The 23,588-nt window shown below is 36.2% G+C and overlaps 1 long non-coding RNA gene across 1 annotated transcript in view; it reads right to left on the bottom strand.

Annotated features, from left to right (window-relative positions):
- The window catches only part of LOC107319360, a 60,300-nt gene that overhangs the window by 15,857 nt on the left and 20,855 nt on the right, over positions 1-23,588 (bottom strand). Inside the window, exons 5-6 of the long non-coding RNA XR_004308671.1 lie at positions 16,367-22,238; positions 5,026-5,246 (exon numbers count right to left, since the gene is read on the bottom strand). This is a non-coding gene — a long non-coding RNA (uncharacterized LOC107319360). The remainder of the gene's footprint in view (positions 1-5,025; positions 5,247-16,366; positions 22,239-23,588) is intronic.

The raw sequence follows: 23,588 nt of genomic DNA, 5'->3' as shown, positions 1-23,588 counted from the left end.
GAAATGGGTTCAGGGCATAGTTAAATTCTGAAATAGTGCTCATGCTTCATGTCTTTGTAAACCGAGTCAGGGAGGTGAGGTCTTTCATAACAAGAAGCAACTACAAGATACAGGTCTGTTTTCAGGTAATTTCTGCTTGCTCTAAACCCTTTTCATGACCTTCTAAGAGTGATGGCACAGATCCCTTATTTGGTAGTTTCAGCTGCCAGTCTCCTCTAGCACATTCTCTCATAAGTCATCAGCAGTTTGTGTAATTTACATGATCCTCAGTGCTGTTGAATTTCATTGGATAACACATAAGTACAAGAAGTTAAATCCAAATTCATACTGAAATCTGAGAAAATAATTCCTAGTAAGAAATATTGCACAAAAAGCCTGTTGCATTGCTGATGGATGCTTTGCAGTCTCCTTTATATTTCTGAAGTGAGAGATTGATCCTTCACTTCAATGGATTAATTATCATCAGTTTTCTACTGTGAACCAATGTTAAATATTCAGACTGTGTTATTTATTTCCCTGCTGCTGTCCTGGCTGTAATGGTTATAAGAAAGGAAAGAAATAAAGAAGGAGAGTAAGAAAGAAAAAGAGAAAGAGAGACGGAAAGAGATGGAGAGAAAGATTAAGTTTGTTCAGGCTTTTTATAATTAAGTATCAGTCCACATTTTGTTAGCAAGAAAAAAATATGAAATTGTTTGGACTATCTATCAAGCTGCAATAAAGAAAGATGTATTAAGCTGCTGGAAAATAAGTATGATTCATGGGGCTCTGAAATTAAACATATCTGCACATTCTTTTCAATAAAGAGCTGCGTACTTACAAAGAATTCTCATTTGCTTTGCAGCTACACATGCTGACAGCTATAGATGACCTGTTGCATCTTCAGTTATGTTTCTAATTTGTCATCGTTTAAGACTGTTATTCTCCACATGTGTACAGGACAAACTCAAACAGAAGTCTCAGAAACTGGCTAATTTGTGGTGCAGCCAACAGGCTTTGGAAGCCAGTTTCTAGAAACATTTTTTTGGGATACCCATCAACAGAACAATAGGGCCAGATAGAGAAATGCTATGGAGTGCTTATTTATTCAGCCAACTTGCATCTCTCACAAAAAGACAAACTCAGTGTATGCCAAGTACATATTGAGGGGAGCATTAGATTCTATACAACTTAAAACAAACCAACCAAAACACAACCATTTCTTAATCTTGAGGAAAAGTGTGAACCTCTGGAACAAAAGAGGAGTATGTTAATTAGAGTGGGCCAGCCTTACATTACTTCTATGATGCTTAAACAAAAAAATAAATAAATCACATATCGGAACTAAAATGCATACTAGGGTCAGTATTAAAATAAAAGCCAACCCAAACCAGAAATGCACACAAGTAAAAACTTAATCACAAGCAGCAGCTTCCTACTTACAAAGCAGGAGCACTGAACATTTTGTGAAGTTTCTGAAGCACAGTAAATCCATTTTAAAATCCAGATGGTGAATTCCTCTTATCAGAGTTCAGTTTAGTCTTTTGGAATGAGTTGAGTGACTTTGGCTTTGTTATAGCCATGAACTGGTCAGTGGGAGCCAATTAGGGCATGAGGAATGCCCCAGAGTGCTGAATATAGAATTTAAGGCCACTAGGGCATATCATTATCCATTTTACACCATGGAATGGGATATGTAAATCACCTTCCTAGGCTGAAAAGCTGAAAGGCCTGCAAAAACCAGGCAGTTCAAGCCATCTTCTGTATTTAATCAACTTCATTTATTTACAGCATTTCATTTTGCTTACATCTCCATTTAAACTTACTAAGGACCAAAACCATCATGACTTGCCCCTCCCCAAAGGGATATCACCTATCCTGGGGTGCTGACTTTAGAAATATGGTAAAAGAATGCAATATCCCTGAAATTGCAGTTCTGCCAAGAAAAATCAGATTTCACTCCCAAATCTAAAAGTATTTCTTATTAATAACAATAATGTACATACCATCGTGTATTCACATTGCACTTCACAAAATGGATTGAGACAATCTCCTTGTCCTGATTAATTTGCAGACTAAATAAACCAAACAAGGGATATTATATGTATCTATTTTAAGAGGGAGCTAAAACACAGGAACCTGTCTGTTTAGCTGGAGTTCCCACAACAGTATATATGGCAGATGAGGGGACCTAAACAAAGATGTTCTGGCAATTGGCTGTTCTGGCCAATGGAGAAGTATATCACTTGAAATCAGGCCAAGGAAGACAAAAGGGAAATAAAGGACTTTTACTTTCAATAATCAGTTATTTGTTCTGTTGGAAACCCTGCATGCAAGTCTCACAAATTCTATACTCATGTTCAGAACTTAAGAAAACACCTGCCTTCAAAGAAAGTCCTGTAAACCATTACTCTTTGGAGTATATCTCTCTGTCAGACTTCTCAGACACAAAGTAGGTAGGAAAATGTAAAGGGATATGTAGAAAGATTGTGTTATCACTCATCACAGAGGTTAAAGGAAGTACTGCTTGAGGCATGTTTTAGAATATTTTAGATGCTTGTTAGTGTTCATTATAAGCTCAGCAAATTTTTCCTTCACATCTTGGAAAATGTATTTCAGAGTTTATTTTCTTGAATACTGGCATGTTCTACACATTCACGGGATTCCAAGTTGTGGAACTTGCTACTTAGTAAAATAGTTGCTGATGTGAGCAGAAAAAAGATAGCAAAGTCTGGAATTATTGAGCATATATTCATTTGCCTAAACCTCTCATATACTGATGTCAGCAGCACAGTGGAAGTGCTGCAACATTGTCAGCAACTGGGTACACCAAGACATGATTTCTGAAGTCTAGTTCTGTGAAGCTGCACAAAAGAACCCATGTAACACTCCCAACTAATTAATCAACTAATGTAGTTAGCACTGAGTTGTTTTCCTCCTGATTTAAATACCTTAAAGTCAAGATACCCTTTTTTTCCTTTTTCTGCATACTGTTCTCAATCCTGAAGTAATAAATCATTTAATTTGGCTTCCAATCATGCAGGTCTGTCACGTCACTTATTGCCATGGGACACTCACAGTGCTTTTGCTTCCATACACTACTGCTTTGGTTGTGTGTTAGTTTAAAATTGCTTTCAAATGTGCATCACAAACATACATCATTTTTTAAAAAGCTGTATTTCAAGAGGCTAAATTAATAAGAAAGTTTCATTCTCTAAAGTGAATGGATTTTTTGGATAGCTCATTGTCACACATAGGAGAATAACGTAATACCAGATTTCTGCATTAAATTAAAATCGAATTCAGTGAAATTTCCTAACCTAATAAATACCAGATACCTTAGGTTTCTTGAGTCAGAATACTTGCAAAAAACCGTAACTTGTGACTGATTAAAAGAAAATGTTGACAAATTGCAAAGAATGGAGACAACAAAAAACAGACAGATTTGAAAAATAAATGCTACTGATTGAGCCTGGAAAGGTAGAATGTGTTCTTGGTGAATTTCTCACATGTGTCTTATATTATCCACTGTAATTTTAAAGTGATCAAATATTTGTGTCAAAATAAAAAGAGCCAAGGGACTGTTGGTTAAAGGAAAAAAATGGTAGGAATATCAATTGTTTCATGCTAACAGTCATATTGCTGAATGAGAAGCATTCCATTCCATATTTAACAAATAGTCTTGCTTATGGCTTAATCCATTTCCTTAATAGGCTAGCCATATTCAAGTTCCTCATCACTATCAGACATCGAACTATGTGCAATTACAGCTAGATGTAGGAAGAAAAGCAGAGTCAGCCCTTGTACATGCTTTGTGTGACTGGTACACCAGGTATAAGAAAAAACACTGTTGTCAAATGTTTAAGATCAGTACACATTAAACATAAGAAAAATAAACCCAGAACATAAACCTTGAGGTAAAAATTCAATGGAATCTAAAGACATCCAGGACTTCATTAGTTCAACTGCTTAGCAAACTAGTTTGTTTAGATCTGCTTTGGTTACAAAAACCAGACATTAGCCATTAAATGTAAGAAAGTCATAAGAAACAGTCTACCATACCCCACATATAAAATACACTAGAAGCGTTACATATTTTAGTCCACAAACAACAACAGATATTTTGTATTGACTTCCATATCATAAATAAGATGAATATAGAAATAACTCAATACATAACTTATTACAGTTAGTAGTATCTGAAATAGTCTGCATAAACAGGAAATAACTAAAACTCTTTTTCCTTTATAATTTTTTATACTTATATAATTTATATTATATTGAAAACTATTTCAAGTGAATGAAAAATATCAGAATCAGCAATAGCTAAAATTAAGTAATTTTTTCTTTCCTCCTGTGAAAAATCCTATCATTTGTTAGTTTAGCCTAGTTTCAATGTAAAGTTTTGAACTGGCTCACATTTTGAGTCAGAGCTAGAGGCCTACCCTGTGTCTGTAGCCCATAACTAACATGGTTATTAGGAGTATTTGATGTGGTTGGAAGACCACTGAGAACGCTGTGTGCAGCAGAAATGATCCCACAGCAGTGCAAACACTCATAAATGGCATTCTGGCATGACAAGATTATCAGGTATGCTATGGCACAGTTGAGAGCCCACAGAGCTGTTTAAAATCCTCTGAGTGATGAGTTTCTTGATCACTGCACCAAGAAATGCTGACCTCCCACTGACTTCACTGGAAGTGGCAGGAGCTCAGTGTATTTAATGATCATGTTCTTGCTTATTGAGCATTTTTTGTACAAAACAATCAACATCTCCATCCAGAACTGGAATACGTCCCCTTTTCCCTAGAATAAATACCACCTCAGAGATTACTGTTCACATATCACCTCCTGAAGAGATTTGTACCAAACAATATATGGGTTTCAAGTGCATGGAAAACACACACTTCTTCCAACTGTTATATGTAACATACAACTGAAGCAATTGGACAGAACAATACAATGAGAAAGGCATTGTAACAGAGGTATGATGATAGAAGGTTGTACACCGTAGAAAGGTGCTATAAAGGAAGGAAGAAGATCACTCACCTGTATCAGAAGATTCCAGCTTCACAGGGGAAAAACTTCACCAAGGAGGAATTTCCAGAAAGATATCTATCTCCAGTGGCAATCAGCCCTTAAATGGCATCTCAGAGAGGTGCAGCCAGGCTGCAGCCCTTCTGAACTGCCTTCACCTGTGCTCCTGGGGCTGACTGGGTCCTTTCCCCAGGTGCTCAATCAGTGGTTCAGGTCGTGACTCAACATTTCCCCTTACAACAACAAAACAGGATAATATTTTTTTTTCAACTTAGTGGAAGGATTTTTCTTTTTCATTAGCTAGATCTGAGTTAAGATATTTTAGAGAATACACCACATTAATTTAAACCAGGCTTATAAAACAGAACAGCTAAATTTTAAGTATATCTTGATGAATTGTTTCTGTATGCTGTGGTGTACATAGTGTTATAGTGAAAGCTTAAGGAGAGTCACTAACCTTTGCTTTTAGCCAGGGAGTTTTCTTTGCAAGAATTTGATTTCACATAGATTTTTCAGGATACCTTCATTTCCACAATTTAAAAAGGCATGTTCTATATCTTTCATTTTTCTTCTTTATTTAGAGCCCAAATTTATGAGCATCAGGTCCAGTTGAACAAGAAGAATAGAGGCGAGAATGGACTTTGCCCAATATTGTTTATCCATTAAGCAGTTTCAACATATTCTGTATTTGCTTTCACTAGTCACAGATTATTTCTAGACTGTACTAACTTAAGTGTATAGGTACTTTTCACTTTGAGTGTAGATAAGCTTTTAGTTAATTTTGTGCTATTTCAATTTTGGATTATACGCTCTAATGTATATTTTATCATAGGATTGAGCAAAGGCCAATTTTGTCTTGGCATCTACTGGAAAGTAGTGTTTTTTTAAGAAAAAGAGGTTTCCTGAAATGTGGTTTATTTTGCAAATTTAAAAAGTGTCGAAAGCCACATTTTTGATCTTTGTAAGGATCAGATCCTATCACAATTATGTTTTTCTGTTGTAAATTCCCAGATGTATCAAAAAAATGTCTTGTTGATTTCATTAAAATGTTTCTACTAAGCATATTTTAAATATTTTTAGTATAGACATTTACATTCTGGAACATTTATTTTGTATTTCTAATAGATCTTGTCAGCCAGAAGAAATCTATAAATATCATGTATTGTACAAGCTGTATTTGGCTTCTGAATAGTTCTGACTCAGCACAGATTTCAAAAAGCCAATGGCTGTTGAAAATGCTCTGTTTTGTTGAATGTGATGGCAGAATGTGCCAAAATAAGCACAAATTGTACTGGAATGATGAAATAGTTTCCTGTTTGTATTTATCACAGAAGTTACTAAACACTTCATTTCTCTATTAAGATTTAGGTTGACCTAGTTCTGCAAGTAAGAAAACTTCTGTGTTCATGGATTGACATACATTTTTTTTCTTGTTATGTCTTTTTAACACAAATTTGTCATGTTTGTAATTGTATTTATGTAATAGGAAAAAAGTTTCTCCCAAGGTATTTAAATAGAAAATAATAAAACCTGTGTGAATTTAGGAAAAAATGTGTTTGTGTTCTTAGACCGTGACTTATGTGCTCACCAACTCTTACTGCTACACCGATTTTGTTTAGTTCCGCAAAGATAGGCCACCTTGCCTTGTTTGGGGTTTGTTCCTTACTGTTACTAGATCTTAAGTACTTACACAGAAGTAAACATTGTTACATGAAGTGTCAGTCTGTAGTTTCAACTTAACTGGACCAATCTGCCTATATACATGTAAGCATTATACCTGCAGCAAGCCTTTAAGCCTACTAAAGCTACAAACGTCTGTCAGAAAGTAATTTCTGTATCACAGGAGACCCCACATACTCAAGAATACAAAGTAAAGTAGTTGTTTGAAGGAGCATGTGCACACTTTGCAGTGAGTCTGCCAGGCAGCCAGAATGAAAGTTGTGGAAGATGCTGCTTTGTTTAAGAGTAGAATAGAGACTGTTCTTTCAAAAAATGTCTAACATAACTGCATTGGAAATAGCACCGATGACCTCTCTTTAATCAGGCTGCTTCCACATTTGTAAGATGCTAACAAAGAATGACTGATGGTAATTTCTTGGTCTGTGGCCACATGGGGAACAGATGATGTGATGTGTAAATATCCATCACTGGATATTTACAGCAGCTGTAGTTCTGTGGGGAGAAGGTTATTAAAGCCAAGAGGTTGAAGATAGCCTATCCTAGTGACTTAGTGACTGCATGGCACACGTTTGAGATGTTCATCCCAGAACGAAGGCCTATTGAAACCTGTAGCATTGTTCTTTCTTACTGTAACCTGAAGAGCTTATGACAAAAATTATAGGATGTGTTGCTTACAAGAGCAGAAGACTTAAAGATCTAGGAATTCTGTTCCAGTCCTTTGTTTCTACAGAAAACCAAACATGTTTAGTCAAGGCAGTTCACTAGGGTGAGGCCCTAATGTCATAAAAGTCTAATTATCAGAATAAGAGTTAGAAGCTCAAGTGAAACTTTTGGCAGAAAGCTGAAAGGAAAGGCTAGACGAAAGAAAATCAATGACAGTCCTCTGGGATGTTTCAGCACAGCATCTGGATTCATGTGATCAGCAGTCAGAAAAAAAGGAGAGTGTTAGTAAATCCAAATATTGCAGCTGCATCTAAAGATTTTAATTGTACTGTTTCGTTCACGAGAAGAAAAGTATAGACTGGGAAATTTATGGAAAAAGCTGTTTTTGTTTTTTTCTGAAGGCTAAGAGCTAAACAGTGAATAACGAAATGAATGATAGCAGAGCTTGTTGAAAAACTGATATCTCAAGATGCAGTGCAGAAAAACTCATGACTTTTTTTTCTGATTTAGAGTACTGCTATAAAGAGAAGCATTGCTACCATCAAAGGCACAAGACAACAAATGTGTCGTATTTAGTAGGGGATGAGGGGGAAATGTTATGTTTGAATCAGAATTTTGCACATGCTATGTGCGTGATGTGTCAGAAGGTATTTATCCAATTGTTCATAGAGGTAGCAGATAGATTGCTAAGGATACAGTCTGTGACAATAAATATACTGTTCCTCACAGAAGTTCCCATTTGTTATATTCTGTTATTTGAATCATACATTCCTCTAAACTTGTTAGACAATAAAAGCATTCCAGTTGAACCAGATGGAAAAGTCAGATTCTTGTCCATGGTCTTCATATGACAAATAATGAAACATCATCACAGAACACACTTTTATATCTGGGACTGTAGCATCTTCTAGGGTGACATATCTAAATTTATGCCCATTAAAGTTAAAAAAAAAAAGTTATTTTTAAGTTGTTATACAAGTTATAGTCATGTAACATATTAGTAGGGTTCAACTGCATATTGTAGTGACTGAAGCAAATGCAATCCTAAATTTGCAGTGTAATATTTCATCATGTGGAAATACTGCAGTCTTAGCATCAGTAGTCCTTGTTCAGTGATCTTTGTTCATTCTGTTTTTCCTGTTTGTTCACAAATTGCAGGGACCAAATTGTGAAGAACTCTGTTTACCAATAGACTCAAAGTATCAATAGACCCAAATTCCTGCGAGACACAGGAATGATTATGGATAATTCCATTTGAAATCATTTGACAAATGAGTCTTTGTGAACAGTTAATAGTTCACATTGCTTTAGTTTGGCACATACCAGATAGTATGTTTCTATTTCCTGGTAAGCCTGACTCTTTGAAACAAGACCAGCATGAATGCTCCATTATTGCTAACTCAAAATGCATTAAATACAAATCTCTCTGCAATATTAACTCAGAATCCAGTCTTCACTCAAGTACGACTTCTTGAAGATTTAATTTAAGTGGTGGCAAACTTCTGACAATTGTAGTCAAACTGTACACCTTTCAGAACTGCAGATACTTTCTTTGCTATATTCCCCTAAATCAGAGTTCATACAAAAATATAATGAAGAAGTAGGTGCTGCTTATCTCAGCGCATTTTTGCATCATAATATACATATTGTAAATACAAACCCTAAAGATTTTGCACTTTAAATAGTGTACTGCCATGCAGCCTAAGTGGTTTTTATCCCTTAGAAACCATTTCCTTTAGCTTTAAGCCATGGGAATTTGTCTTTTCTCACTTGCCAAAGCCATAGTACAGAACAGCCATCAGAAAGTAATTAACACTGTCTGTCTTTTCTGATTAAATTAAACAGATGTAAGGTATATGTCTAGGGTAGAGGTTATACTTGCTAAATGAACCTCATTTAAAACGATAGAGTTTGTATCTTTCATCACATTCATTTATTAACGAAGAATTCTTTCTAGTTCAAATTTATCTTAATGCTAGAACAAACACCATTACCCTCTTGGCATGATGGTTATCTCCTAGCTGTTAAGAATTTTTAAGTATCAAAAAAGAAGAATGATCATAACACTGAAATTTTAGAAGAACATTTCCAATCAAAGGACAGTGACAAGTCCGTGCTCTCATTTTCAGAAAGCGGAGTTCTATTTGCCTTCAAGACGGCACACTGGTCCTGAAAGAAATGCATGCTTCCACATTTTATCTGTTGAATCATAGAATCATAGATTCATTAAGGTTGGTCAAGACCTCTATGATCATCTACTCCAACAGTAGATTCTCTAGTATCACGAGCATCTCTGAGTGTAAAGTGAAGAACCTATGCAATGGCACTTGCATAATGTGATACATTATAACTTGAGAAGTTATCACAACATAAAGTAAAATCATGTCCTTCTTGATAGAGATTTTTTGCCAGATACTGCCAAATAAAGTCCAGGAGTGCTACAACAGAGATCTGGAATCCATAGGCTATTGTGTGTATGTATCTGAACTGAATTACAAAATCTCAGTAAGGAATGATTTTTGAAAGCATGGTAATAGTACAGGCAACAATCTATGCCTCATTTTAAACTGTCTCTACAGGGCCAAAGATGGAATGCTTAAATGTGGGCTGAGTGTCTGTTGTCTCCCAACAGCATGCATGTCAGTCTTGCCTGATTGCCTGTCTATGTGTCAGTCCCTGATATCATCTTGCACTTAAAGCACCGGAGCAATCAATACAGGTTGCTCAGTTCCACTCAAACAATTAAATGCACTTCTTGTCACGTACTATGTTACAAACAGTATAATCATGGAGACTGGAGTTGTATATCATTTGAGTGTCTGGAAAACTTAATGGCAATGAAGTCTACAGTGTTTTAGGTGTAATTTCACATTTCAGCATAGACATCCGTTAAATTATTGTTATATGGGAGTTGCTGTGAACAATAGTTCATTTTGACTTTTGAGTACGCTAAGCCAGCTTCTGTGTGTTTTAAATGGTGTAAAGAACATCCAAAAAATGTTTTGCTTCAAGGGCTTTTTTTGTTAAATTTTGCTAAGTGACATGAGTTGGCACTTAATTGCAAGGGGATTGCTGAAGAAGCATTAATAAGGAAGGAAATTATGTAAACAAACCACTTTCGCTTTTTTGTTTTTTTGGACACTGATAATGACCTTGCTGTTAGAATTTTGCTGTATGTTCAGTGCAGGAGTATGGATCTGTGTTGCATAACAGTAGAAAGTAGAAGAATAAGATTTCCTGTATCACCAGCAGCATTCTTCACCAGCAACAGCTATTTCCCATTGTCAACATAACAGATTCTCAGGTGTGCTGGCTGTGCGGAAGAAAACTTATGGCCAAGGGCCTGGCTGTGCTCCAGCAGTTCCTGTCTCCAGCAGCTTTCTAACCACATTTCCTTGCCAACATCTCTCTTATACCATTACATGAAGAAAGAGGGAAGGGAACGCTGTGCTGCAGGCCATTAGAAGCAGGTGTGGCCCTGGAGTCTAACAGACAAATTAAGAGCATCCTACAGTTTCTTCTAAATAATACTGGGAACCCCTTGGGGACCTCACCTGTTCTAAGGGAAAACAATGGTGGCTTACATTAGTTTTGCCCCTTTATCTTCTGCTTAGATGTGTCAAATAGAGCTTTTGTGCGTGTGACTGTGTGTGTGGCTCTATTCTTAGGCTTTTATGAGACTTTATGGTGTATTTTGGACACATCCCACTGATCAGTTTATCTCTGTGTGATTAAAAAAACAAACCAAAACAGTATGAAAACAGATAGATGAGCTGTTTATCTAAATTGTTCCCCTGTGAAACTTGGGAAAAAAATAAGTTTAATAAAATAATACAGAGATAATTTGGAAATTAAATGCCTTTACGTTTCAATAATCTTACATATTTAAGTCATACTTAGTTAAATCCGTAGGAATTGGAGTCACAAGGAGGTAGTGAGGTAGTCACAAGAAGTTACTGTTATATATTATGTTGACTTCCCTTTAGAATTCAATAGACTCCAAATCTTTTGTTAAGCATTTATTTTTTTGTAGGCCATGTTAGCATATCTGCTGTGGTAAACGGCAGTTCTTGTTCTTAGTCTTGGGAGACGTATATTTGGAACTGAAGGAATAGAATTTCTTCATCTGTACTTTGGTGAGACATAAAGTATAATCCATATCCCATTATTCAATTAACCTGGCTTACTTTAAAACAGTGAAGTCTTTTGTCCTCAATTGGTTGGTTTGTTGAAAAAGTAATTCCTTGACATAAGATTGATATTTATCTGAAAGCTGCCAAGTGACTGTCCTAATATTCAGGACAACAGACAGTAGATGAAGAGAATTCAGGTAAGCAGTAGAGTGGAATTTATATTATTTTTGGATAATGCTGTTATAATGCTCCTTAAGACTAAGAATTGTACCTCCTGCAGATTCCTAGCAATGACTTCTGATACAGAAGGGAGAGACAACTCATTTAAATGCTCTCAGCCTCCTTGCCACAGCATTAAAAACAATTATCTCAGTTGCCATTATACTTACTTTAATACATTACAATTTCATGCTTGTATTTTATCTTCAACATAGCTCAACACTTTTGATGACTGTATGCCTCTCGGCCATCTAAACTCAAATATTTTTGACCTTGCTTTCTGAACTTTTTCTTGATTTGCCCTCATATAACAAGTATTCTGATCTCAATATGAGCTGCTGATAGTTTTCTGCAACTGCATTGAAATCCCTGTCCTTGCTGCAAGTGGATACAACCTGGCTGTAAGACAGCGACTTCTAAGATTTTACTTTCATTTTACCAATTAATCATTTTCAAATTCAGTCAAAGAACTCCTAACACTTGAGAAAATTACTAGCAAATAATAAATACAAACCTTCCCTTCCATCTGAATTTTCAGAAATCATCTAATTTGGAACTCAGGAAACCTCATAGGGCTCATTTCCCTTTAAGCAGCTGCATGTGAAAACCTAAAAAACATGTCTTGATTCTTCTAAGAGCAAGATTAATTTGCATAGGCAAAAGGACCCAAATGGAAATGTGATGACTATTTGCGGCAGAAATTATTTTAGCAGTAGGAGAAAGGTAAAGGGATCAATTATAAACAACAGAATGAATAGTGTAGAGGGTGAAGAGCAAAAGGGATGTGTGAAAGTGCCCTTTGGGAATGTCAGAACACAAGCTATTTTACAAAGTCCAAAAATATACTCCACAAATAGGAGTGCTAAACACAGATCCTTTTAAGTCCAAATGAACATTTTAATCAATAAGCACCAAGAAACATTAAAAAAGACTTTAATAGAATGCAGGTACATTGTAGGAGCAGACAAATAGCACCATGATGGTGTCTTAGAGTCCCAGGGACATGGAGAGCTTTGAGAGGGTGGCTTTGAGACTGGACTTCATTGTGCAATGCATTAAGAATATTTTCAAGTGGTAATTTCAAGGCTCTAGACTAAGACTAGTTGCAATGGAAAGAGGTTGTTAAAAATTGATTTTAAGACATCAGTTTAAAGCTTAAAACATCAGTTATTAAACAGTTAATAAACAGTTACTGTGCATACACGTCATTTCCAGGTAGATTTAAAGTTTATGGACCAAATTCATATTCTGTTCTTCTACCACAAATAATTGTGGTGAATCTTGTAATAAAACTAATATATTGGTTTAATGCCCATTCAAATGACTTGCAATCATGCAAGTGGCACTAAATTAAACCCTAAGTCTGGAGGTAAAACTATTACTGAAGTATTACCCCCGGGACTCGGCAGCTTCTGGATTATTTCATGTAATTTAGAAGGAGGCAAATGCAGTTCACCACTGACAATATAAGATGGCTCTTGGGAACATGCACTAAATGGGAACATATCCAGATGTTGGACTCCCAGATGTGTAAGTCATTGTGGAATAATCATCCAATCAATCAGGTTGTGTAAAAGCAGGAATGAAAAGGCAAACAATATAAAAATGTGAATTGGAACTTGAAATTCAGAGGACTGTAAGGCACAAAGATGGTCCTGTCACTGTGCAGGATACTGGCTATATCATGCCTGGAAAGGTCTGTGTAAGAAAGTCAGTGTTACTAGGCAAGGAAAAGAAGAGAGAATTTAGCTTCTCACTTGTGTATTGATGTATAATAACAGCAAACAGAAATTAGATGTGCAATGCATGAATAATGGTCTGTTCAACTTGCTGAAAATCAGATCTGTTTGTTTACAGACTGTGTCTCAGATTAATGACATTCAGAAATCATCATTTCCACTGAGTATTTTTATAATTGATTTTTTTCTAATTTGTGCTTTCTTAAGCACAATTAACTGGCTGCATTCACATTTGGTATGATATAAATACAAATCCTTGTACTTGAAAGGATTTATAAACAAAAATGAATGAGCAAAAACCACTATTGTGCTTTCCTTGACCCAATATTTACACTGAAAGTTTTTAATTTTGACATGACTAGACAGATACCAAATACCAAATGCTTTTAACTAACATCCATACACAGTTAGCAGCCTTTGTAGTTAATCAGGGCAGAAAATTGGAGACAAGGGCCTAACACAGGCTTCTCTCAGCCTTAGTGTCCATTCTGCGAAAGTATAAACTTTTTCCCTATACTTCAAAATGGCTTCTGCACATTTGAAAGATGACAATAGCTATTGTAGTCTTTCATTCAAAGATCTGTCTTTCTTTGAAACCCTGTCACTATGTTCAGAGGCAGGAAATGTTAATGAGGTTTGATTTCCTCCGTCTCTAAGAGACCACTTGAATATAATTCTACTCAGAGTTTAAACTTACATTTTGTGTTTATTTTGTAAAACATAAACTTACGTGTAAATCATGAGAAAACAGTAGCTGAGAGATGATAACTTAATAACCTAACTGTCCTACTAATCTGACAGAGCTACTCAAGCAGAATTCTTAGCCCAGTCATATCATTTCAGTCTATTTCTCGGCGTATGTTGTTTCAGGTCTTTAACACGCTGTTTCAAGTCTATGGATAAAAATACTCTGTTCATGAAACACTGGAGTCTTGATATGATTGTTATTCAATTTATATATTCTGTTCTTCTGGTACAAATGGTAAAACAAAAGCTACAATTAATTTTCTTCTTCCTCACAGACTGACTTAAAAGAGACTGGCATTCTTTTAGCAAAACCTAAGATGTCTAATATTTAAGAATGCAATTGGAATTTTTGTTTGTGTTGAATTTTTATTGTTACAGATGAATATTTTACTGTGCAGTTTTAGTGTGAGAGATTCTTAGTAAGTTTTGGGGGGTTCAAGAATTTTAGTGTTTGCACCAATATCTCTTTTCATTTTTCAGAATGACTCATCATTCGCCATCGTGATTTAGTATTTAACATTCTGACTCCTAATGTTTCCTAGTCCAATCAAAAAGGTCAGAGAATAATACATGCTAAAAAGTCCAGCGTAATTAGGTTATTTGAAATTACTGGCACTCAAGCTGAAACTAAATGTACTCAGATTGCTGTTCATCTAGTAGTCATTACACGTTCCTGAATTTCATCTTTTAAGATGTGGATTTAGTGTGTTTTTAGTTTAATAGCTGAAGGATTTTCTATGTGGCTGGTCCTATTGCACAGATTTGGCTTTAAGCTGGGATCAGAAGAAAAAACATAATCGTGTATAAGAATTAATTACAGCTTTAGTGGATAAGCTAACTTTAAAAGATACTGGCAAATCTGCACTCATCAAACAGTGAATTTTTTTGAGTTTCTTTGTTGATTGTCTTTGTTGTGGGAAAGTATGAAAGACATTTCAGGAATGACAACCTGATTGCAAAGATAAGTACCAGAAAAGATTTGATCATGTCATTGATATTGATGGGAAAATATAACTCAGGGTTTCATGGGGATTGACTTGATGGGCAAGCTAAAGTGCATGTGTAAGGATTAGGCTTGTCAGTGGGAAACAGTCTGGTCATTACAGTTAGCTCATTTATGATACAAAGAGGCAAGTGTATGTAAGTAAATCTTTGGTCCTTTCTGAATAAGACTGAATGATTTCAGTCAAACTGCCATCTTAGCTCAGAACTATCAGAAACAAGAAGTGATTACTAAGAGCAGAATGATACAAATCCATCTGCTTCTTAGATGCTGAGAAAGCTTTAGGATAGTCTGTCCCAGATCATAATATTATCATAGAAAAGATAATACAATATGTTTCCCTTTTTTTTCAAACGAACCAAACCACTCTTTATGCTTCTGCACAACACGAAAGAAAAAAAATGAGGGAAAAAATGTGAACCTTCAGCCATCTCTTGATGTACAGATTTGAGTCATGTTACCAAGCTAGAACTCCATTTTGTTTACATCGTAGTCTCAACACAATTCTTTTTGCTTAATCAGTTGCATAATCTTGTTTTTGTTTCACAAACTTTGTTACTACCGATTTTATTGCTGTTCAGAAATGTGTAATTATTTATGCTATTACAGTGGCCCCGGTAGGAAGGCTATTCTGCTCCACTTTGTGTGTGTCATAAAAGCTGTAGTCCCTAGTGACTGTTATATTTGTTATCAGTAATTATTCAGTAATGACAGAACAATAGTAGTAGTTTAATTCTCAAAATATAGAAGTATTTTTAATCTATTCCAATATAATACAACTCTGGGATATAAAAAGTTCCATGCAGTGTCTTCAAAACTGACAGAAATTTCCACAGCCAATGGGCATGGGGAAGTTTTGAAAAGAAAGCTTAAGAGAGACCTACACAGGCTTGAGCAGAGGGCCCAGGAGAACCTCATGAGATTCAATATATCTAAGAACAACGTTGTGCACCTGAGTCAACGCAATCTCCACCACCAAGCTGGGGTGGAGGGCACAGCCCTCTGGAAAGGACTTGGGAGTACTGGTGGATGGTAAGCTGAACATAAGGCAGCAATGTGCCCTTGCAGCTCAGAAAGCCAACCACATCCTGAGCTGCATCAAAAGAAGCATGGTCAGCAGGGCAAGCGTGGTGATCTTTCCCCTCTACTCTGTGCTGTTGAGGCCTCACCTGGAGTACTGTGGCCAGGTGTGCAGTCCTCAGTGCAGAGACATGGATCTGTTGAAGCACATCCAGAGGAAGTCCACAAAAGTCATCCAAGGGATCAAATACCTCTCAATGAGGACAGGCTGAGAGAGCTGGGGTTGTTCATTCTAGAGAAGGCTTTGAGGTGACCTGATAGTGGCCTACAGGAAAGAGAGGAACAGATTATTGATCGAAGTTTGTGATGATAGGACGAGGGGAAATGGTTTCAAACTTAAAGAGAGATTTAGGTTGGACATAAGAAAAAGCCTTTTGCAGTAAGAGTCATGAGGCATTGGCACAGGTTGCCCGCAGATGTTGTAGATGCTCCATCCCTGGAAACTTCCAAGGCCAGGATCTAGCCTGATCTAGCTGTGGATGTCCCTGTTCATTGCAGGGAGTTGTACTGGATGACCTTCAAAAGTCACTTCCAATTGTGAGTATTCTATGGTTCTATGAAAAGGAAACAGTTTTCTTCTTGGGCCTAGTTATGTGGTTCCTTTCTCACCCATAATTCTAATTTCAACTCTTATTTGTTAAATATATTTGAATTTGTTTCTTAGTAGGTACACGACAGTCAACACAATACTGTTGGTTGCTGCTGCACAGGTAACTCTTTTCTAAACTACATGCAAAACCAAAATCCTTGCTAAGCAAGCTGCTTTGTGTAGCTGTACCCAATTTAATCACTGGAAGGTTCCTGTTCACAAGTTAGTGCAAGGGGTCATAAACTAGTCCAAAGGGTCTTACCAACTCTGAGCTCCTGCAAGTGCATTTTTACTCATGATTACAAAGAATAACATTTAAAGATCAAAGTAAAAGGGTAATAGGGTAATTTTCAACCTTGTAGTACCCTATAGTGAAGTCAATTACATGAATAATTCAATATATCACAGGCATGCATTGTAAAAACTAGTCAGAGGAAGTAACTTTGTGATAACAACCCTACATCGACTTGTCTCTTTACCCAAAGTGTACTGGGATTGAGAGCTTTTGCTTTGTTATTTTAAATCAGTGTTCTTTTTGAAGTTTTCAAATAGTTTTATCCTAGAGATTAGAGGAACAATGGTACCTGTGTTACACTATATTACAGCAACACTTTGAAGGGGTAAGCAAATAGCTGAGGACTTGTATTCTAAGAAGCTATCAGAAGTAGACTGAATTTGGTAGTCAACAGCCACCCCATCTTCTCAAATGTTTCCTTTGCTTCTTAGCATTTGAAAATCAAGATCAGTGGCTTCTGATCACATTCCTGGGGATACTCAATCTAGAAGAGGCAAAAGGGAGTCTGAGTTAACCCCATAGTTGTTAAAATGGATAAGTATCTTTACTTAAAAGAACTACCAATCTATGTAGGATAAATAAGGCATTTATATTAAATTTCCTTCAACTCCTGCTTTGCACTCTACCTTCATTTTAATCCTTATTTACTAATGCCGGTACTAAGAATGTTGCACCAAGGTGAAATTCTGCTATGACATGAGAAAAAAAATACAAAAATGTGAAGTTGATCCTTTCTCTGCCTTATCCTGTCTTTTGAGATCTTGGCATGATATTGACATGCAGAGTGAATACGTAGTCAGATGTACCTTATCTCCAACAACAGGCAAATGAGCATGCTCTATAGTTAAAAAAAGTCTGGCCCAGGAAATTCCTTAATAATAATAAAAAATTCTCACAAGCAAGGAAGCAATTTTTTCTCCATAAGCATAAATTAATTTAAAACATGTTTATAGGGTGTATCCCACATGCTCTAACGGGTATGTCAGACACATGACATTATTTAGTATTACACAGCTGAAGGCATCATCTTTAAATTAAAGTGTTGGATAGCCCATATTTGTTCTTGAAATGTAGCAGATGCCATTTGATTACATAAATCTTGAGAAGAGATTGTTAAGCTCCAAGAATAGGCACAGTACTGAACAGAGAGTATTAGACTGTGCTTTGCAAGAAAAGCTGTTCATTACTAGGAAGAAAAAACAGCCCAAATGGTACTAATTGTAATGCCAGTTGTAGGTGACTCAATCAAGCAGTACCGCTGAGTTGTCTATGTACCGTTTAAAGAAAGCTGGGGCAGGTGATGCTTGATTGAAGGGATAGTTTCTCTCCCTGGCCAAACACAAGGGGCAGGAGTAAAGGCTTTTCTTTTCATCCTCACTACCAGCTGGTCATTTTTAAAGCTAACCACGGTCTTTGAAGCTTATCTTCTTTTCAGTTTCCTGAAAGCAAGAAAACTCTACTTGCTCATAATCAGGAGCGAAATCATCTAGTTTTAGTAGAGGAAGAATATACAGCGCAATCCTTTTAGGAGGAACAGAACATCAACTCAATACAGTGTGCTAGTTCTCATGCTGCAGTGGACTGAGAGGAAATCAAAGTTCTGGGCAGTAGCTGTTTTTCTGAAGCTAAAGAAATGGCCATATTTTAGCATAGGAATTAAATGTTGCTCTTGAAAAATACTGAATTTTCTGCAATTCTGGAAGCATCAGTACTATACCAGATTGGTAAAGAAGCAATGCATAGCCTTATCTGAGAGAAAGTGTACTACTTTTCACAGTGCCAAAGAGGTATCCAAAAGATATTTAAGACAAGCTTTCATGAAGCCACCCTGTTGACTTCAGCTGAGTTGTCTGAATGATTCTGGAATAAAAATTCATTACTGCTTCTTTTTGAAACTGTCCTAGAGTTGTCCCCAAAACAATAGAAGTTTGATCATTAATCAACTTTAATTAGTAAGTCTGATTTCCTCTCTTTCTCTCTCTCTTTTTTTCCCTTTCTTCTATCTCTGTTCATCATTGCACACATTGCCTCAGGCTTTTTTATGTTCACTAATCTTTTCAGTGCCCATAAAGCAAAAGTCAAACATAAATAATCTTTTGGGGAGTACCTGTTCATGCATTTTTTTTAAGGCGAAGTACACAGTTCTTCTGAAATTATGAAGAATCTTTGTTCTGTACTCACAGCCATCATACATGGCACAGGAACTCTGCTCCCAGTCAGTCTGCCAGGCAGAGATTCAAAGCTGACACTACAAAGGGGAAAAATTGAGCAAAGATATATACTTTAAGATGGAAAACTGAGGAAAAGCAAGGATAATGAAGCAGAAAATGAAGAAAGAGAAAGAGGGAAAAAACCAAAATGAAAATAAGCAGTCATGTAGTATTTAATTTCTATGTTGTATTTTTTTGTTGATAAAAACTTGTAAATATTCTTCAGAGAGCACGAGCACAGAACTGTACTGTACATGTCATACAACAAACTTTTGAAAGTCCAGTTCAAATTCTTGCTAAAACAAGTTTAGCAGTCTACAAGCAAGCATGCTTTTAGCATTGCAACACCCAAAATCATTTTATAGGTCTTGTGGCTTGGATCTCATTCTTGATGGGGGTTACTCTTTATTTCTTATCCAGAGTGTTTACATCTTTGTGGTGTCAGCAACACAGACCCATCTTCATAAGACCAGCAAGAAAAAAAGAGCAATAAATCTCTGAAATGTGTTTTCAGTATGTCTGTAAATCTGAAATATTTAAATATAAAACAGTCCTTTCCTTTGAAAACTGTGGATTGGAGCTCAGAGAAGGATTGATTACCATAATTTTTTATTCAAGATGATCTGAATAAAGATGGGGCTGATATTTTTCCTGTCTATAATGTAACCTTGAAATTGAGGAACATTGTGAAAGTTGTGACTTGGGGAATTATTGTTGGTCACCATGGGACTGAAGCCAAAACTTTCTTGCTCAGTTCACCAATAAAATGATATAACCTCTGTTTTACTGCAAAATGCAGTAAAAAGGTGAGATGTTTAGATACAATAAATAGGGAGATCTAACTTATGTGTCTGTGTTCATAATTTTAGATATAATATTATTCTGACAGGTCAGTACATATTCCTGTAAGAAATTCATAAGTGGTTTGAGACATTTCATGCAACTGGGCATCTGTGCTGCATTTTTTTTTAAATGAACTGAGATTTGGATTTCATATTTTGATAAATTATAATATTGCTGTAACAGCATGACCCCAAGAGAATCAAAAATTCCTTGTCTCAAGCACCTTTAGACTGTTCAGCACTTTGTGGAGCCAAAAATAGTTTCTGCCCAACAGAGTTCTTACTGAAAAAGTGGAGACTGAGATGGAGCGATAAATAGATAACTGAGGTTTGAAAGGCAGGAGAAAGAAAGGCCCCTACAAAGCTAACTACTAAGGTAGGTGAATTTGAATAAAACAACAGCTTCAGTGTGCAACAATGTGGAGTAAGAAGAAAAGAGAGATAAATAACTAACTTGTAATCCTGTTGTTATCAACATAAGTGCTGCACCTAATTAATCTGGAAGTGGAGAATGAAAGAAACAGTGTTTTTAACAGAAAAAGAATCCCTCAGAAGATTCAAAGTCAAAATGTGTGCTTTGAGAGTGATAGCAGCCCCTCACCTACAGTTGCCCTTTCTCATCTCTGCATGTACCTGAATACCATAAATTCTCTTCTGATGAGAGTATATTTTGAGAGACTGAGCACAAGATAAAGCCCTCCTTTCTAATACAACTCTACTATGAAATATAAGCCTTTGATGAATGGAAAATATGTTATCATCTTTTCTCTGAATCCTATGCCATAGAGCATGCATGTATCTACCTTCCAAGAGATACTACACTTTCCAGTGCAAGACTGAACTAAAAAAAGTTTGTTTTCAGTTATTTGCTCTGATCATCAGCATTTTTAACCTCATCTCCTTAACACACTAATTGTTCTGACAAAATTCAGGTTAGCCATCTGCCCTTGTTCCTGATCTTGTGGTAGAAATTCTGGCAACAAATGAGGACACAGTTTTTTTCTACTTACCTTAAGGCAACCATGTTGTATTTATGAGTTATGTCTGCATATAAGTAGGCTGCCTGTATAGATAATGGGGAGACATCGTTAGAGTTCAAGTCCACCTAAAGTCTGGATGTGGTCCACCATGGCATTCCAGTTCTCAAGAAATTTAATAGCAACAGATTCAAAATATCAATGCAGGATTCATAAGCTGCACATAAACAGATTCCACAAATAGTCACACAAGTCCAATCCACACACCCAAATAGATGTTTCCCAGCTGCTGGAGTGAGTGAGGTCCCCTGCTGCTATCATCTCTGTCTGTCTTAGCAGCTGGGACGGAACTTCCTGCTGCTTCAAGGGCAGTTGGTCTTTTTCTCCACTTTTAGAATGGAAAGAATGAAAGATGCCTAAAGTATTCTCACTAACTGAGAAGAGTCCTTAGCAACAGTACTTCAAGAAGAGAGTAGATCTTACTCTTTGGGGTAAGAGCCATCACTGACCTTGTTATTTTCTGCTACCTTACTTTGATTTAATGGGGACAAGAAAAGAAAATTGGAAGGGAAAAAAGGGTAAATATTGAATATAATACTGAAGGTCATGTAGAGGAGCTGTCACTTTTAAGCATTCTAAAAAACTGAGTGAATTAAATAAACTGTTTTTCTGACTGTCAGGAGTCAAGTCCTGTGAAAACATATTGACAGCATGCCAGCATAAAGGTTTAAGTAAATTACTCTGTGTTATTATGATAGCACTTCGACTGAACTGAAGTTGCTAGAAATCTCCTTAGTAAATTAACCCAGCTATTCTTAATAGCAACGGTAGCATTTTGTAACTACTTTCACATTAGTCATCATAGAAATAGAAATATTTCTAATTAGCAAAATCACAATAAATTGCTTATTATTTTAGTGACTGCAAATGTGTTGTTCTTTCTGTTCTGAGCAAGTTCTGTGTTGCTACATTAGTATTCAGTATGATTCCATGTAGTAGTTTGCCAGGGGATCTTCTGTCTGTTCAGTTCTACAAGTACTTCTGTGCTCTACAAAACAAGAAATGACAGAAATATGTTGTAAAAATGTATCCTCTCTGTTGGGAGGTTTTTTATTACACATACATGTAGTCCAAATAATTTTAAACTTACATTTCCACCAAGTCTCATCTTTGCTTTAACAAGTGTTTTTTATTAACTGGAATGATGGGTTTTTCATTTTGAACTGAAATCTCCCTTTTGTGTTTTTAAAAGGGCATATATCTGAAGGCTTATTTTTGAAAGCTGAAATGCAATATGTTGAAAAAGCTGTTGCGAACTCTTTTTCTGTAATTGAAAAAATACACGAGTTAGACTTTAAAGCGTAAAGAATGATACAGCTACTATCTGTGCTGACTCAGGCCAACTTGCTTCCATGCTGGTCTGACCTTCAAAAGAAGTTAGGAAAATCGCTTGAGGAGAAGAGAATGTCTGTGTAAAAATAAGAATAAAAACTTTTCATCACTGCATGCAAAATATCAAGTATAATACATGTTATCATTCTGATCTTAATGTAGTATTTTCCTAATATTACCAATACATCCCAAAAGAATACTTGTTTATAGTCACAAATTATGCACTAATAAGCTCTTATTTCTTAAAGATGTAATAAGCAAGTGTCATTGCAACTGTGCTACTGCAACACAGCACACTTTGTACATGTTTGGCTGTATACTCAGATCCAAATGTATCATATCCATTAAGTAAGCAGTTCAGTATTTTGACAAGTTGATTGTAGAATATTTTGTAAGAGGAAAAATAATTTAATTTCATTAAATTAATAAGATGGTGCAATTAGACATGGGAGTCAGCATCTGTTTCCAGACGTATTAGAGAGAAGGGATAGGGCTGCTGCACTGAATATTCTTCACAGATATGATAGCATGTGGCCTGTGTCACATGATGTCATGATATTAGGGGCTTGTCATATGGTTGGTCACTAGTCTGCAAGCCTTGGTATCTGCAGATGTTACGATGCATTCACAGATGAGGGCCTCCATGTGTGTAAGACAGGTGACCTGTTGATCATCTGCAGACCATTTACAATATCCTTAGCAACACAGATTATAGTTTGGGATTACTTCATTATGTTAGACATTGATTTTCCCCAGGAGTTTTTATTGAAGCCTGTCCTGTTTAATATCTTTATTGATGACCTGAATGAGGGAATTGAGTGCACCCTCAGTAAGTTTGCAGATGACATCAAGTTGGGAGGAAGTATCGATCTGCCTGGGGGTAGGAGAGCCTTTCAGAAAGATCTAGATAGGCTGGATTGCTGGGCTGAGGCCAGTGGAATGAAGCTCAGCAAGACAAAGTGCTGCATCCCGCATTTGGGTCATAACTATTTTGAAAGGAGATTTT

This window comes from Coturnix japonica, chromosome 11 (assembly GCF_001577835.2).
Source record: "Coturnix japonica isolate 7356 chromosome 11, Coturnix japonica 2.1, whole genome shotgun sequence".
In the NCBI taxonomy this organism is placed as follows: Eukaryota; Metazoa; Chordata; class Aves; order Galliformes; family Phasianidae; genus Coturnix; species Coturnix japonica.
The sequence above is the reverse complement of the archived record's forward strand: the minus strand, read 5'-3'. Positions and strand labels throughout refer to the sequence as shown.